The following is a 17,769-nucleotide window of genomic DNA, read 5'->3' on the forward strand; positions in this document are numbered from 1 at the left end:
GGTCTTTGAATCTCCTGTATCGTTTCTTGATTGAAGCGACTTGCTCTCTTCTAACTGTACTGTAATCGTAGGAAGAATTGTAAGAATTCAAGCGGCGATGCACTGACAACAGTTTTGTTGTTCTTCTTTGGGACCCATTTCTTTGCGATTATTGGTTGTTTTGTTGCTAGCTCTCGTTTGGGAACCCATACTTGCCCGTGCTATGTTTTTGTTTGAAGAGACTTCTTTGGGATCCACCTTTTTGTTGTGTGAGTTGACAGTGGTCTTTGCTTCAGCCCTTGTACGCTTGGTTGGTGATGGGATTCAGGCGTTGAAAGTTGATATTGTGGTTGTTTTGAAATCCAAATGAATTCCTGACTTTTTGGTGCTTGAATCAACTTCTTTGGAACCCAAACCTGAGTTGTGAAAGCTTGAAATTTTGTGATATTCTTACTTGTTCGTGCACGCTTTCCTTGTTTTTGTTTTGGTGTTGGATCTTGTGATTTGTCATTAGAGATCTTTTTCTTCTTGATCCATATCTGTTTTTGACCGATCTGGCTTTTTGGTATCCATATTTGTCGAGCTTTTTGGCTTTGGCTTGTTGTCCTGTTCTTTTGACCTGTCATGGTTGTTGCTGAAGGGGTTGGTGATAGTGATGGCCTGAGTTGATGATAGGGGATGTCGTAAGATTCATCACTATCGCTACTATCCTCAGCAAGGTTGACTTCTTGTACTTTCCCTTGATTTTTTGGCTGGTAGTGGAAAGTTACTGTCTGTTTGCTCGTGGGTGGTAGTTTCTTGGAGAACTTTTCTAGCCCATTGATTAGAGCATTGTTAGCTCGTTGCTCTGGTCGTCTTCCCCCCAGATGAGTCTTTGCCTCCTTATTAGGAGCCATGTATGAGGATGCTTGTGGTGGCTGTGTCTTCACGGAGGACTTTGGAATCCACTTTTGATGCACTTTATTCATGTAGCGATGACATTGATTCTCGGGTCGTTGATCTTCTTGAAGCTCGAAGTGTTCTACAGAGTCATAGAACTCGTCGTCTTCTTCATCTTTTGATTCTCCACATTTCTTTGTTTGCTCCTTATTTCGAGATCTTGTTGATGCCTGGTTCTCTTCATTTTCCTGGATTACACTCGCTACAAAATAAGGAACGACATCATAGCCATTTTCATCACAAAACATTGTTGTGGGAGCATCCTCCACGGCGCACACGTCTAGAGTAGCCAAGATGTGTTCCCATCCAAAAGGCTCTAACTCTTCTTCAGGAAATGGTTCTGGGATATAGTCCATATCCTCTATAATCCAATCTAGGATACATTCCTCACGTTTCAAGCTACCACATTGTGAAGCTCCACACGTCCACAGTTCTTTAGGCTTACCTAACCAAGCTGGAAGTTCTGATCCTACTACTGTGGCGGAATCAAACTCCTCTACCTGTGTTCTCGTCACATCCCTATAGCTATGGTCCCTCAAGTTTATCTTTGTTATGGTTTCCATATGTCTTAGGTATATATGGTCATAACCCCAATCTTGGACCATTTTCAATTGTCGCATGAATGGTCTTCCCAGAATGATGTTATAGTTGTTCTTCTTGCCAAAGTCAACAACAGCAAAAGTGTGTTCATATTCAATGCCACAAGAAGTAACAAGTACTTTTTCTAGCAGTCCTAGGGGCTTTTCCTTGTGTCCGTCTGCAAGCTGCAGGGTCATTCGTGTGGATATCAAGGCATGTTTTCCCCATTTTTTCCAAACTTCCGTGGTTGCAATGGCCACGCCAACTCCACTGTCAAGGATTGCCATGGTTTTTACACCATTGAATTCCACAGGAAGGGTGGTATTTCCATCTTCTCCCTCGTAATACTCGCCTACCTTGTTTAATGGCACTGGCCTAGTATTTAGTTGAGGCATTTCAAGCTCTTTGATTCCTTCCTCGATTTGAGTCATTGGGGTTTTTACACCAAATTTCTCTAGACATTTACCCACATTAGCCCACATGTTTGGTCTTATTCTGAGCAACTCGGCTAACATTATTGTACAGGTGACTGGGGTAGATAGAATATCTACTAGCCCCTTTGAATCGATGGCCTTGTTAGGAGACAGTCTCTGTGATGGGACTGCAACCACATCTGACTTGGTTTCGTACTCTCCCATGTAGGATGGTAGTGTTCTTAGCGAATGGGGTTGACTATCTATAGATTGTACAGATCCTTTGTCGCCCCAACACGATTGCACGTCTAGATTTATTTGAGATCCAGTCTCAAATTCCTCTATTGGTGGTAGAAACACTCCTCGTTCATCACCAGTCTTGTCTACTCGTCTTCTTAGGTCATCGGCTTCATTGGTCTCTCTGACTTGTTTCCACAATTCGTTAAGACCATCTATCTCTTTACAATCCTCAGGTATAGCTTGGTGAAATCCCTTGGAAGAGTTATCCGTGGTATTAAGTACTATCCTTGGTTCTAATGCTGGGTCTTTGAGGTTTGTTCTGTGCTCATGACTAGAATCTGACTCTTTTAGTTCCTGGTTTGGTGGGATTACTTGTGTAGGCATGACACAGATCACATCCTTAGGTTTTGCAACTGGTGGTTCTAGTAAAGATTGGGCTGTTTGAATCATTTTCTTGCACATTTCCAACCTTTGCTTTTCTAATTTCGTATAGGGATATGTTATCCACCTTTGTTCTTGGGTTTGATTGTTTTTGAGCCTTGCATCATAGGCATTCAAGAGGGCATCTAATGTCTCATTAACCTTATCTACCAACACAGATCCTCCTAAACTAGCACTTCTCGGTTTCTCATCCGTGGATGGTTCTTCTAGAGGTTTAACCATCTGTGTAAGAGAAGGTGCCTCCTTTTCCTCATGTTGTTTTATCTTCTCCTCAGCTTTGGTAAGCTTCTCAGCTAGGGATTTTTGCTCTCGTTCCCTGCGTGCTTTCATCCTAGTCTTTCTAGCTTTCCAACTATTTCGTTTGCTCTTGGTTTTTCTGACTAGGTGCGTCTGTCTTTGGTCCGTCATCTGTCTTTGGACTTGTGTCACTTTCCGTGTTCTTTGTCTCTGGATTCTCATCAGCTTTCTTTTGAGCTTGTGCTCTCGTAACCACTTGAACTGGTACGACATTTTCATTTTCTGAGCTACTAGGGAGCTGAACAATCCCTGATACATTTGTCGTTATTTTCCTGATTTGGTTTGGTTTTTTCGGGCAATCGGGGATCAAGTGAGTGATGCCACACTCAAGACAATAGGAATTTACTTCAGTGATCTCCGTATGAGGACATTGTTTGACCAAGTGGCTGTCACAACTTTTGTGACAATCTATCTCTGGTTGAGGAGATTCTTTTAGCATTTCCTCTTGTCTATAAGCAAGCTTTGACCTAGATAAGCCGCTATTTGCAATGAATCGCAATGTCTTTTCGTCCATTTCATACCTTCTTTCTTTCGAATGAAACCCAGGAGGTGGAGGTTGTACCGGCCTCACCACTCCATGTGTTTCTCTCACATTTTGTTGCTCCGAAGGGTAGTACTCACTTTGGTTGCTATACCACATTGTAGCTGGTACTGGCGTTGGTTTATTTGATGCTTCCATCATTGGCATGCATCTCATGTCTACCGGCATTCTAGCACCTGGCAGCGGAGGTTGTTGTCCTAAGACAAGCTGTGGCCTTAAAACTCCTACTGGTCTTGGCGCATTCCCCGTAATGTATCTAGGTGGAGTAGGTGCTTCTGGAACAGGTTGTATATACCTCTCCCTAGCATTTTCCATGCTATAATAGCACTCTTCCCTCATATGGTTCGTCCATTTTCTCTCAATTTCACACCACTTCGGCTCTCCCGAATCAAACCTTACAAGAGGAATCAACCTCTTCACGAAGTCGTCGATAAGCTTTTCTTGATCAATAGGTGCCATTGGCTTGGCAATGGGCTCACTTATCTGTGAAACACTGTGTTGAGAGGATGTGTCATCTCCTTGACTCTTTAAGTCCTTTTCTTTGTATGACTCACAGTTATCCACTAGATGAAGAGCTTCTTTGATCAACTCGTTTAGTGTCATCCTCCTTATCATATGCAGATCCTTCTGAAGGCCCGCATGTCTCATTCCCTGGATAAAGATCAGCATCAGTCGTGCTTGCATAGGTAATTCTGCTCTTGGACAGAGCTTAACATATCTCTTGAGCCGTAATGATGCTTTGCGTATTGATTCATCCTCTTTCTGTTTGAATCTATGGATTTGCGAGACTGTGTTGTGAGCAATGCCTTTTGGCGAAAATTCTTCAATAAACTCCTCAAACAGCTCATCTAGGGTCTCAAAATCCCATTTTTCCACCGAGTCGAACCATGTAGCTGCATCATCTTCTAGAGTCAATCCAAATCCCATAAACTGAGTCGCAAAATCTGAAACTTCCTCTGCTCTAATCACTCTTCTAAAAGCCGTTACGTGATCTCTCGGATCTCTATCTCCGGAGTATTTTCTGTTTACCCATTTCTGGACTTGGGATGGTCTAACTCGTCGATTGTCTGCGAGTCTAACGCGAGACTCTCTCAATCCTTCTCTCGTTATCGCTCTTGAAGGGAATCCTGGTGGCTCTCTTCTTGGAATTGTTGGGGTATAGGCGCCTGTGCCTTGCCCGACCGCTCAGAGTCTGGGCGCTCACTGACTTGTATACCTTATACATAACATAAGTGTATAGGGGGCTGCTCACTCTTTGAGTCTCCCCACCCATATCTGTGTGTCGTGTGTCTCCTTCTCTCTCTCACTCTCCGTCTGTGGTGCTCCCCGATCCCTTTCAATTGGTATCAAAGCTATGGTGACCACGGAGAGCACGACGGCTTTGAGAGCTTTGAGGCGATAGCTCGCTCGCTCTCGACGGTAGAGAGATTAAGAAAGCTTGGAAGCTTTGTGAGAATGAAATGGGAGCTTGTGAGCTCAGTTGAGAGTGATGTATGCTCTTGTGGAAGCTCAGAAAGGAGTGTGGAAGTGTGTAAGTGAAGGTGCTGCCCTAAAACTGTGTGCGCAGTAGCACTGTTTTCAGATTCATTTTTCTCCTTGTAGAATGCAGATCGGAGAATTCTGTCCATGATGCCCATCCGTTTCGACGTGGTCTACAACTTTGCAGAAGAAACTTTTTGCAAATTCCTCACCGTTTTGCTGATATTCAGCTCAGACTGACTGTATACAGAAATTCCAGATTTTCTGTTGTCGCATTGTGTGCGAGTTTGATGCACTTTTGGAAGCACGGGAGATGCTTGAAGTTGAGTGCATAAATTTTGAGTTGAAGATGCAATTGCAGCTTGTGTTAAGCTTGTGGTTTGAGGGTTTTTTGGTAGACTTGGGCAACGAAGTACGGAGGCGTTTGCACACCATCGAGGTGGTCTCTTGAGAGACACAGTTTTTTGGAGCACACAGGTGGAGCTTCTTTCACTGGTTTTCACAAAATACTTTGGCAGTGATTTTGTGCTTGGATTCATGGTCTTTGCAGATGGTTTGCATATGGTTATGGCGCATGGTTGATGCCCATTATACATGCATTTTGACGAGCACTTTCAAGTGCCGATGAGCTCTCTTGAGAGCATTGTTTTCGCATTGAATAAGTTTCCGGATTGCAAATCTTTTGGCGCTTGCTTATGCGCGGTCACTCCGTTGATGTACGTTGAGTGCGGATTGCCATTGTATGTGAAAATGTGGAGCCATTTTGGCATTTCTACTCATTGGCATTGAGTAGTGTTATGGTTTATGGTAGAGATTGTACTTGAGTTTTTTGCTCAATTTTCAGGGGAAATTCTGTCGGATTTTTCCCAGATTCTCGCCATAGTTTGTGATCGAGTGTTTACTCTCACTTTGACAGGTTTTGTCAGTTTGGACACAGTTTTGTGTTTTTTGTATCCACTCTCGCAAGAGTGAGAGAGAGAAGGAGACACACGACACACAGATATGGGTGGGGAGACTCAAAGAGTGAGCAGCCCCCTATACACTTATGCTATGTATAAGGTATACAAGTCAGTTTGGGCGCCCAGACTCTGAGCGGTCGGGCAAGGCACAGGCGCCTATACCCCAACAACCTCCCACATAAAGGCGACTGTGCCTTTAAGCAAGGGAACCTAGTCTAAAGACTACAAAAGGCGAGAGAAAATCGCTCTCAACCGGTACCCACTGGCTAGCTGTGATCGTGTGCATCCGGCTGTCCTGCTCCCTTGTAAGTCCATACACCACCAGACGTACCGCACACGTACTGCAAGTATGTACGCAATACCTGCATATCTCCCTCGTGCACTATGCCATCATCAGTCAACAAACGACTGACAACCCTAACTGCAAATGCTCCGACTGCAGCTGCGATATCCGGTCTCAAGATCAACATCTCATACATGAGACCACCGAATGCCGATGCAATGCTAGCGGGCCCTGCTAGCTCTACGGAGCATGCATCAACATATATATCCCTGGAAATAGGCATCTCTGACTGACAAGGTGTGTCAACCACATGCATCTCTTGTCTGTCCGTAAAATATGCATCAACCTGTCGTGCAACCTCAGAGCAAACTAGTTGCTCTAGGTGTCTGCTGGAAGACATATCCTGCACAACTATATCCCCATGCTCACTGTCGAGCATAGAAAGAAATGACTGCATAATCGCTGACATCTCAGCCTCCTCTGCAATCATTCATTGCAAACATGACCACTCAATTTGTTGTGACTCACTAGAGCTGTCCCGCTCTACCTGTGCATCCGTAGACACAACCTGCACAACAAGGTCACTGCTCTGCACTCCATGCAAAGCATCCTGCAACCCACAAGCAAAAGAGATTTGCCTGCTCTCTCGCTGTCTACCCGGCTGCATGATCACAGAGACAGCACCGTCTCTCGCGTGATCCACATGCAATGGGTAACCTGTACCACTGCTGGCACCTCTCGCAATCACTAGCGAACCCAAATGCATCACAAAATCTCGCTCTCGTAGCGAAATCTGACATCCACAATCTCTAAGCTCACCAATCGAGATCAAACTCACTGTCAAATCTGGTACATAGCGCACATGTCGTAACAAGTAAGATGCACCACTCGGTAATGACAGTCTCACATCTCCTGCACCTGCTATCGCATGCACCGATTCATCGGTCAAACGTACACTGCCAAGCATCCCGCTAGAATAGCTACAAAACCATGCACGATGCGGCGTGACATGAAACATAGCATCCGTGTCTAGCAACCACTGCGAAGGGAGTGCACTATCCACATGTATAGCATCTCATGCATAGCTCGAGGTAAAAGTGACATCCCCGTCACTAGTATACTCAGACACTACATGTGCCTCAACTGTCAAAGCAACTGAGTCCATGGCATCACTACATACATCTTTGAGACTGCCATGTCTCCTACGATGTCGCATACGACGAAAACAACGCCGTCTAACGTGTCCAGAATGACCACAATACCAACATGTCATCTGTTAAGGCCTATGTGCCTTGACCGGTCGCCCAGATCATGGACGCCCGCCCACTGTTACCCTATACTTATAGTGAGTATACTGTATAGGGGGAGCTGCCACTTCACAGTCTCCCCACCCACATCGTGTGTGTGTGTCTCCTTCTCTCTCTCACTCTCCGTCTGTGGTGCTCCCGATCCCCTTCAATTGGAATCAGAGCGTAGGTGCGGAGGGAGCGCGTGTGTGCACAGTCACGGCGACAGCGGAGAGCCAGTTTCATTCCCGAAATCGCGTCCACGCGCGCGCGCACTTTCAAGAGTGCAAACAGGGTTTCGACTTCGGCATCGGCAAATTCAGCTTTCCGAGAGCGTTTCCAGTAGGTGTCCTGACGTTTTACTGCCCTTTCGAAGCCATTCGAGCCATCAAAAACTTCATTTGAGCTACGATTGAGGAGCTGCATTTTTCAGCCCTCTTTTGGCAGTTTATGCTACGTTTTTGGGTCGAAACGGAGGTTTTTTGGCATAGCTTTCACACCCGGACTCGAATACATGTGATCCACGAGTCTACCTTGGGGTTTTGGCATGCTCCGGACGCGCTCGTCATATCAGAATTTTAAATTTCTGAATGCTGAATTTTCTGCAGCAGCAGTTTTTTATTGTGTGTCGAAGATTCCACACATGGTTTTGCTCTCAGATGTGAGAGTGATATTTGCTGCAAGTTTCCTCACAAGTGGGAGGATACGATGTATGCCTTATGTGGTTTGATGCTCGGGGAGACTAATGTGATTGCATTTTGAGCTCGGCAATGTATGCCTCGAGCATGTTTTTTGGCAGTCACAGGTAGAGCAGATATTTGTGTACTAGATTTGCAGGTGTTTGCAATGATGTACGCAAAGTGTGGAGATTGGTGCATGCATTTGGAGTGCGGTTTGATGTGCTTTGGTTGCTCATGGTTTTGAGCGTGTAGTCAGTTTGGTTACTGGTTTTGTGCCATTTTACTGACAAAACTCTGGCAAAATTTTCCCAGGAGTTTTATGCGTATCATTTATGCGATCTAGGTAGAGATTGCGGGTTGCACTCAGCATTTGCATGCGGTGTTCTCTGCAGGTGGGAGATTTGTATGTGTGTATGCATCGATACCGCACAGTGTGGGCTTGGTGATTAGCTCACAGATTGCAGTGTGATACTAGAGCAGGTGAGGCTTGTATTGACATTGCGGGAGCTCTATTTTGGAGTGTGTCTCACAGGTTTTACATTGTGTTTCTGGCCATATTGGTAGACAGTTTCCAGGTGTTGTTGGTGAGGTGGTTTTGCTTTCTAGTTTGCTACATTGTGCTCATGGCAGAGACAGGTGATCGATCAGATTGTGACCTCTCACAGATGCGCATGTTTGATGGGTCAGACTTTGCGGCATGGAGAGAGTGTATGCTTGACGCATTGACACAGCGAGGGTTGCATGGACCATTGAGTGGTGATGCAGGTAGACCTTCAAACATGTCTGACGATCAGTGGCAGGAGCTAGAGGAGATGGCACTATCTACACTCTCTTTGCACCTTGCGGAATCTGTATATGCTCTTGTTATGTATGAGACTACTTTGAGAGCACTTTGGCGCAGATTACATGATATGTATGATAAATCTGAGTCATCAAGGACTCGTGTGAGACATGTACATTCATGAGTACGCCGACAGGTGACATGTTGGTATTGTGGTCATTCTGGACACGTTAGACGGCGTTGTTTTCGTCGTATGCGACATCGTAGGAGACATGGCAGTCTCAGAGATGTATGTAGTGATGCCATGGACTCAGTTGCTTTGACAGTTGAGGCAGATGTAGTGTCGGAGTATACTAGTGACGGGGATGTCACTTTTATCTCGACCTATGCACGAGATGCTATACATGTGGATAGTGCACTCGCTTCGCAGTGGTTGCTAGATGCAGATGCTATGTTTCATGTCACATCTCATCGTGAATGGTTTTGTAGCTATTCTAGCGGGATGCTTGCAGTGTACGTTTGACCGATGGATCGGTGCATGCGATAGTAGGTGCAGGAGATGTGAGACTGTCATTATTGAGTGGTGCATCTTACTTGTTACGACATGTGCGCTATGTACCAGATTTGACAGTGATTTTGATCTCGATTGGTCAGCTTAGAGATTGTGGATGTCAGATTTCGCTACGAGAGCGAGATTTTGTGATGCATTTGGGCTCGCTAGTGATTGCGAGAGGTGCCAGGGGTGGTACAGGTTATCCATTGCATGTGGATCACGCGAGAGATGGTGCTGTCTCTGTGATCATGCAGCTAGGTAGAGAGCGAGAGAGCAGGCGAGTCTCTTTTGCTTGTGGGTTGCAGGATGCTTTGCATGGAGTGCAGAGTAGTGACCTTGTTGTGCAGGTTGCGTCTACGGATGCACAGGTAGAGCGGGATAGCTCTAGTGAGTCACAACAGGATGAGTCATCAAAGGTGATGACAGAGATGACTCACATGGATGATGAGATGTCGGCTATTGTGGAGTCATTTCTTGATATGCTTATGCCAGAGCTTGATGCACATTCAGGACATATGGATACTCTTGGTACACATGTGATATGTGGTGGGCACGAGGAGTCACTCCAGAGCTCGGAGTCAGAGTGCCATGGTCTCTATGATAGGGGACAGGATTGCCATGAGTTGAGTTCTGAGTTGGAGGTGGCAGAGGTTGCCAGGGTTGCATCAACATTCGGTGTCCTCATGTACGAGATGCTGATCTCGAGGCTTGACATAGCAGCTGCAGTGGGAGCGTTTGCAGCAGGGTTGATCAGTCATTCGATGACTGATCTCGGCATAGAGCATAGCGGAGGTTTGCAGGTATTGGACCAATACTTGCAGGAGTGCATGAGCTCTTATAGACTATTTGCAGAGCTTGGAGCTAGCTCTTTGTGGCTTCCACAGTGGGATGTTTGTCTATCAGTAGAGCCGGATGCACTAGCTCATCGAGAGTCAGTGGGCATAGGTTGAGAGAATCTCTCACCTTCTATTAGTTGTACACTAGTAGATCTTGCTTAAAGGCACATTGGCCTTTAAGTGGGAGGTGGTTGGGGTTAAGGCCTATGTGCCTTGACCGGTCGCCCAGATCATGGACGCCCGCCCACTGTTACCCTATACTTATAGTGAGTATATTGTATAGGGGGAGCTGCCACTTCACAGTCTCCCCACCCACATCGTGTGTGTGTGTCTCCTTCTCTCTCTCACTCTCCGTCTGTGGTGCTCCCCGATCCCCTTCAGGAATTCCTATAGGAATTCTCGTGTTTGGTGGAGGCAATTGTGGTCCTTCATTGACCAAATATCCCCCTCTTTCTAGTACAGTCTATGGATTTGTGCTTTCTACAACTCTGGATTCTCGTCCATACTTGTCGACAACTATAGATCTCCATTGACAGTCGACTCCGTATGTGTAGACATATAAGAGCTTGTAATACGTTATCTCTTCTAGGTATGGATCTGAGCACCTATAAAGATTGACCTCATTGTCGTCAATGTATCTATATAGTCCTTCGCTCTCATGACCAATCATCCAAACTCTCTCAACAAGATGGGTCTTTATCAATTGCAAGTTTGGAAGATCCATTGTGGGAGGATATTCCTCTATCGTCGGGATCTCCAAGCTTGTGTAAGCTGGGTTTGAATCTAGGGTAGACATGATTTTTGGGCTTAAGAGCTTTTTCTTGGTTCAAGTAGACTTAGTCCATTGTGTTCAAGTGCTTTGGTTAGGGAAAAGTCGAAACTATGTCCAAAACCGCAACCGTTTCGTCACAATTCTCGCAAATTGTCGCTTTTAGACACCCCTAACTTGCGGATGAATTTTGAGGCCTTAAACGATGTTTTGTTCAAAGTTGAACTAAATGGTTGCCGATACCGTTTGTGAAAGTTATGGCCAAAACAGTGAAATGCAGTTTAGACTGGTCAAAATGAGTCCAAATTCAAGTTTGAAAAAAGATTTGGGATATCTGTGACACTGTGAACACTTCTGTATGGTCAAAATTACAGTTGGACCCTAAAACTGGCCTAAAGACATCCTACGCGTAGTATGTCTATATGCTCAGAATTTAACAAAATTTGGTCCAGAGACTCCCCTTAAGTCCAGCAACACAATGGTATGCTCAGATTTTCATTTGGATTTAAAAATGGCCTTGAGACATCCTACACGTAGGATGTCTTTTTGCTCAGAATGTCTTGAAATTTTCACCCTAGCTTCTCCTTGATGTCCTGATCACAGTGGTGTGTTCATAAGTTGGTTTGGAGTCCTAAATCAAGCTGGAGACATACTACGTGTAGGATGTCTTTTTGCTCTGTTTCAGCTCAAACTTGCACTGTAGCTTCCCCTTGATGTGCTTAACTCACATCTATTTTTGCTTTTTGATTCTGACACCTATAGGTTGGTCAAATGATCAAGAATCTGCTTCAAAAGCCTGATGTCTGTTCTGATGAATTCCTAAGTCAAATCAACTCCAAATTGGACTAAATTTGCCTAGGAGGCTTGCCTAAGGCTATATGACAGCATGGTATGGTCATAGTAGAAATTTGGTTTTAGAATTATGAAGTAGACATCCTACTCGTAGGATGTCTTTTTGCTCAGAATTGCCCCAAATTTGAACCACAGACTCTCCTTAAGGTGCTGATTACAGTGGTATGCTCAAAATTAAGTTTGGAGTGCAAAATAACACATATGACATCCTACGTGTAGGATGTCTTTTTGGCATGTTTGACCCCAGACTTGTCCCACAGCTTCCCCTTGATGTCAGTAACCTAGTGGTATGCTTAGATTTTAATTTGGATGTCAAAAGACCCCAAACTAGCTGTTCTTGCCTTTTTCAGTCAAAAATACTAAAGTCTGCTTAAAACCCAATTTTCTCACCCAAATGAGCTGAAAACTCTCACATGCACTCAAAACATCATGAATAACATGCACATGAAGTCACCCTATGGTTTGGTCTCAAAATTAGGCCTTGGACACAATTTGGGTAGGATGTCTGGCGGTTCTCATCTTTCGGCTTTGATCTGTCAAAATTTGGTCAAATTTCCACTTTCCACGTGAAAATAGGGTAAAACCTACCTTCTAAACACAATGGTAATCTCAGATTTTCAAAATTTCCACCAGATCACGCTGTAGACATCCTACGCGTAGGATGTCTACTGCTGATTTTTTCAAACTGAAGTGTCCCTGATGCTTCCTTATGCTCTCAGCAAGTGCAAGTATGCTTCACAATTGCAAAAACATGCAAAAATCACTCAATTTAAACCTTTTCTGAAATTTTATGTTTTCTGACTCCGCCTTTTGGCTTTTGGTGAACAAAAATAGGGAAAAACACCCAAGTCAACATGTTACTAGGGTAAAACCTACCCTCTCAACCCACTGGTGCAGTCAAAATTTTCAAATTTGGTCTCCAGAACCCCCTTGAGACATCCTACGCGTACGATGTCTATGTTTACAGAATTGCAGGTTTTCTTCACAGAACCCTTGCAAATGCTCTTTTATATGCACAACATCAGTTAGTCATACTAAAATATCCACAAAAGCTTGTTTAATGCATTTTTACCCTCAAAAGCACACTTTTCCGTGATTTCAAATGCAATCAAGCACTTTAGCAAATCATTCAATGCTGAATAGCTCTAGATCAAAATCAGATCACTTACCTAAAGCTACTCCTACAAATCATATGGGGTTTTGTAAGGTCCCTAACCCCCATCAAAAGGAACACCCTTGTACCATGAAATAATCATAATGGAATAAGTTACTATTTTTAGCAGTTTTCCAGATTCTGTCAGTGCCATGATGTTTAGAATGTTATAAAGCTTCAAAATGTGAATTCAAATAATTTTTGTGAAAATTTTTTAAAAATAGTAAGTTTTTGGTCACCCGACCCGTCCAGTCTCGACCGCCTCGAAAATCTGCACCCGTACCCCGAATTTGAAAAAAATGCATTTTCGGACTCTGGGGGGCTGCTAAATATGGCAGATACTCGGGCCAGTACGCCTTAGTTAGAGCTTCATATGGCAATTTACGGCATCAAAATCCGATTCGTATGACCCGTTTTAGCCTATAACCAAATTTCCTAAAAATTGTCCGGGGAGGTACCGGGGGCCCGGGACTGTGTGGGAACAGGTCCCAGGCCACTCCAGATCAGCTTTAGCAGCTAGGGGGCGCCCTCTTGCTTTGTGGGAGTCCTGGGGAAGCTTCCAAGCCTGCAACTCAGTCTCAGAACTAGTTAACCGAGCCAACCTCACACTTGGTGGGCAGAGAACTGGACTTGCCATGCTTAACTGGAGAAGCTCCCAGATGCATATAGCAACCCAGATCGATTGTCAGCCTGTAGGAGCCTATTTAAAGACCTACACACACACACACACACACACACACACACACACACACACACACACACACACACACACACACACACACACACACACACACTTATGATCACACACACACACACAGTGCATACACACACACCCACATACATTGGGGAGGTGCTGTCGAATCACACACCTATTGAAGAAGAAGCTAGGAGGGAGGTGCTGCCGAATTTTCATTTCAAGAAGCTCGATTAGATCAGAAAATCGAGAAGATTAACAGCTCTTAATCACGGTAACGACAGTTTAATTAATGCCATCTGTAAATCTTTTTCTCTACCATCTAAATTCCTTGTCTATTATGCTTATTCCTAGTCGAAAACCTCTATGACTACTCTCTAAATTCTCCTTATTCGTACTCTATTATGTAATCATCATTCCATAGCTGAATTATCAGCCATTCTTCACTCTCGATTAATGATTAGAGCATAATTATCAGAATCTTCTCTCTCTAGATAGCATAGTAATTAATCGGTAAGCTAGTATTTGTGCAGATTGAAGAGAATCACTATTGTAATCACTCATTAACATTGTAGCTTAATTGAATTCATTTCTCTTATGCATTAAGACGTAATTAAGGAGAAATTAATCCGTCAATAAGTCTCTAAGAATTGGTTTTTCCTCACACATATGCATAGGGTAAATCTGCATCATCTAATTGCTAGGAAATAGTTTAATCATACTTAATCCAATTCTCTGGTAATTCTAATAGTGAAATCCTAATTATTCTTGATCATGTAAGCCGAATAATTATCTTAGAGCCGGTTCCCATAGGATTATGTGCCATCCTTAATGATTGCTTTATGAAAGAAATCGAGACTCTCATATAGGAGGGATTAATTGATGTCACTAATCTACCCATTGGACTGTTATGATGCTTGTGAACCTTAGATCTTTCTCCAAACTAATCATTTAAAGTAGTGAGAAATGGCCCCGGTTAAGAGGACGCGCTTCGGTGGTGCCCATGATCGCGAGGCAGGAACGAGCAATGTCAACGGGAAGGGGAAGGCTCCCATGGAGGAACAAATACCGGCCATCTCACGGGCCATCGATGAAGAAGTGGAAGAGGTAGATCATATTTTATTCAAGTTGTTGAAATTAACATTGCATACGCTAGTTAGGAATGCTCATATCCCCAAACATGTTGGAGAAATCCGACGGAAACCTCGGCATTGAAATCATTGTACACTAAGTTCTAAAGTAGGAAGGTAATGTTTGGTGGGTATACTGTTTGCAAGAGGAAAGAATGTTTGCTAGGGAAAATTTAGCTCGAAATGTTCATTTTATTTCCAATGTTGAATCAGTCCTGACTCCCCTACTGATCACAGGGGGCAGAGTTCCTCGTTAGAGCTCTTGAATCCACGTCTTGCTTTCTATGCGGTGGATACCCACGACTTGCTTTCTATGCGGTGGGAACCCACGTCTTGCTTTCTATGCGGTGGGAGTGTCCATGACGTGCTTTCTATGCGGTGGACATACCTAGTTGTATAGGCAGCTAGGCGACAACGGGAGGAGTGAACTCTCGCTGGAGGGGGGATGTTGTATCTCCAGAACATTGGAACTTTTATGAATAAGTTTGAGTAGAATTTTTACTAGAATTCTGTCTTGGTGTTGTTTGCAATACTGGTTGAAGGGCTGTTTTAACGAACCATGTGATTCGGAATTAAACAAGGAATATCGATGTTGAACAACCTTTGTGGTAGTAATTAGGTCACACAAGGAAGTGTGAGTGTGGGGGTGGAAAGTGGGGGCTTCGCTCGGGTTGCCAATGCCTACAAGATGGGGGGTCCCGATTGGTCGGGAGCTCTCTGTCCCCATAGTGCTTACTCGATATTGGTATTACTCATTGTCCCTAGAGCGACGAATCCTCGAGAGTACGTGCCTCTGAAACATGGGGAAAAAGGCACTCGGGGTTTCTCTCCTCTTGGAAGGTGGGTCTTAGGATCGCTAGATAGTTAAGTACGCTTCCCTTGCGAGGTGGAGCTAGATCTTGTTGCTAGTAGGCTCGAACTCGACTCACTTTGTGATGAGAGATCGTCCGCTAGTTGAACCCTGAACCATTTTGTTTGCTTCCGCTATAGATCTAGTGGCCACCAGGTTTACCATCAGATCCATTGTTTGATACGACGGGGTGGGGACCTCACACCTGGTATCAGAGCCTAGGTTAGGCTGGGAAAATAAAGTCGTATTGTTTGAACATTTAAAAAGAACTGAAAGTATATAGGTAGTTGATCCGAATTCCTTGCATTGGTGTTGCAGGAAGACCCCGTGCTCGAATATCGAAAGTTCCAAGTGTTTGAGCTTATTTATGAGCAAGCTCGAAGATCCCCAGTTTACCAGTTCAGGCCAGATGTCATGGAGATACTGTTGAAGGCTTATACGCCATACTCCACTTGCATTGATAAAGGATGGGAACTTGATTGGACATTTCCAGGAGGGGTTTACTACATCAACGCTCGGAAGCTAGGATGCTTGGCTACCGACTTGAAGAAGATACGCTGGGGAGAAGAGTTGAGAGTGATAGAGATATTCTACTTGGTGCCCACATGATTGGACCAGACTGTTTCGGGCAACTCCAACGAAACCATCAACGACTGGCTCTTGGAGAAGGTCACCAATGTGATTCCAACAAACCGAGTCAAAACCTTTGGATTACTGAAAGCGGAACTCCGGCCCGATATCTTAGTTTATTATCCCCTCAAGAATGTGTTTAAGAACTATTACACGAATGAAGTAGTGCATCATGTCAATACCATTTCCTAGGCGTATGTTATACGCAATCCATAAAGCCATGTAATAAGCGGTCGTCAGTCATTCTAAACCTTGAGGAGTTTCGATTGTAATAAATTTTTCATCAATAAAGTGCTTTTTGTGTCTGAATCTTTGTCTCTTGATAAAGTGGAATTTTGAATTTTATTAAAAGTCTCGTATCAATTTTGAAATTCAAGTAGTGGTATTAAGAAGTTCGTATAACGCATGTAGGTACCGCCCGTTGCTCTGTACTCGGCAGCGCAAGAGAAGAAGCTTCTCCTCAAACAAGCCCAACCTCCGATCTTTAAGGGCGAGGAGGCAAATGTGGAGAGAGATGCGGAAGTATGGATGGAAGCCATGGACGATTACTTTGAAGCTGCGCGAACCCAGCCCGTAAATCAGACCATGCTTGCGATGTTCCGCTTGACTGGCGATGCCAAGATATGGTGGAAGCAACATTGCAGAGGGCTGGACATTAAAGGATCTTCCCAATCTTGGGAAGACATCAAAGTTGCGATAATGGGACATTATTTACCACCTGCCTATAGGACCTTGAGAATGAATGAATTCTTTTCACTTCGGCAGCTGAATTCAACGGTCGAAGAATACTATGCAAAGTTTGTCACTCTTCGGAGATATGCTCCTAAGATGACCTTGGAACAACAGGTGGCAAGGTTCTGTCAAGGACTAATCGATCCCTTGAACACTCGGCTGGAGGCTCTCAACTGTCAACACTACAGGATGCCTTGTTGAGGGCTAAACCTCTAGCTCTCGAAGTACAAAAGGCTAATCAGAATAGGAGGAATCATTGGGCAAAGAGGGCAAGGAACACTGCTTGGGACAATAGACCAGCCAACCAAACCTATAACCAACACCCTATTGTGGCTACCACTACAACCATGGAGTTCCCTGATGTTCGATGCTATGGTTGCGGCGAGCATGGACACTACAGATCCAATTGCCCCAGGAACATTCATGCAACCAACGCCAATGCCATACCCTTGAATACCCGTGGGCGTGGCCAAGCTAATGGAAGAGGAGGACGCGGAAGAATGAACAGAGGGCGAGGGCGTGGAGCTACCGCCAGAGTAAATGCCGCAGTAGTTCAACCAATTGTGGGTGATGAAGCAGTGGAGAGAGCAACCCTACATGTTGCAATTGACAATCCCAATGATTGCGAGCAATACGCAGTCATTCATACGCCAGGATCTCTCAGAGGTGAACA

This window comes from Adiantum capillus-veneris, chromosome 24 (genome assembly GCF_014529385.1).
Source record: "Adiantum capillus-veneris isolate H3 chromosome 24, ASM1452938v2, whole genome shotgun sequence".
Taxonomy (NCBI): domain Eukaryota; kingdom Viridiplantae; phylum Streptophyta; class Polypodiopsida; order Polypodiales; family Pteridaceae; genus Adiantum; species Adiantum capillus-veneris.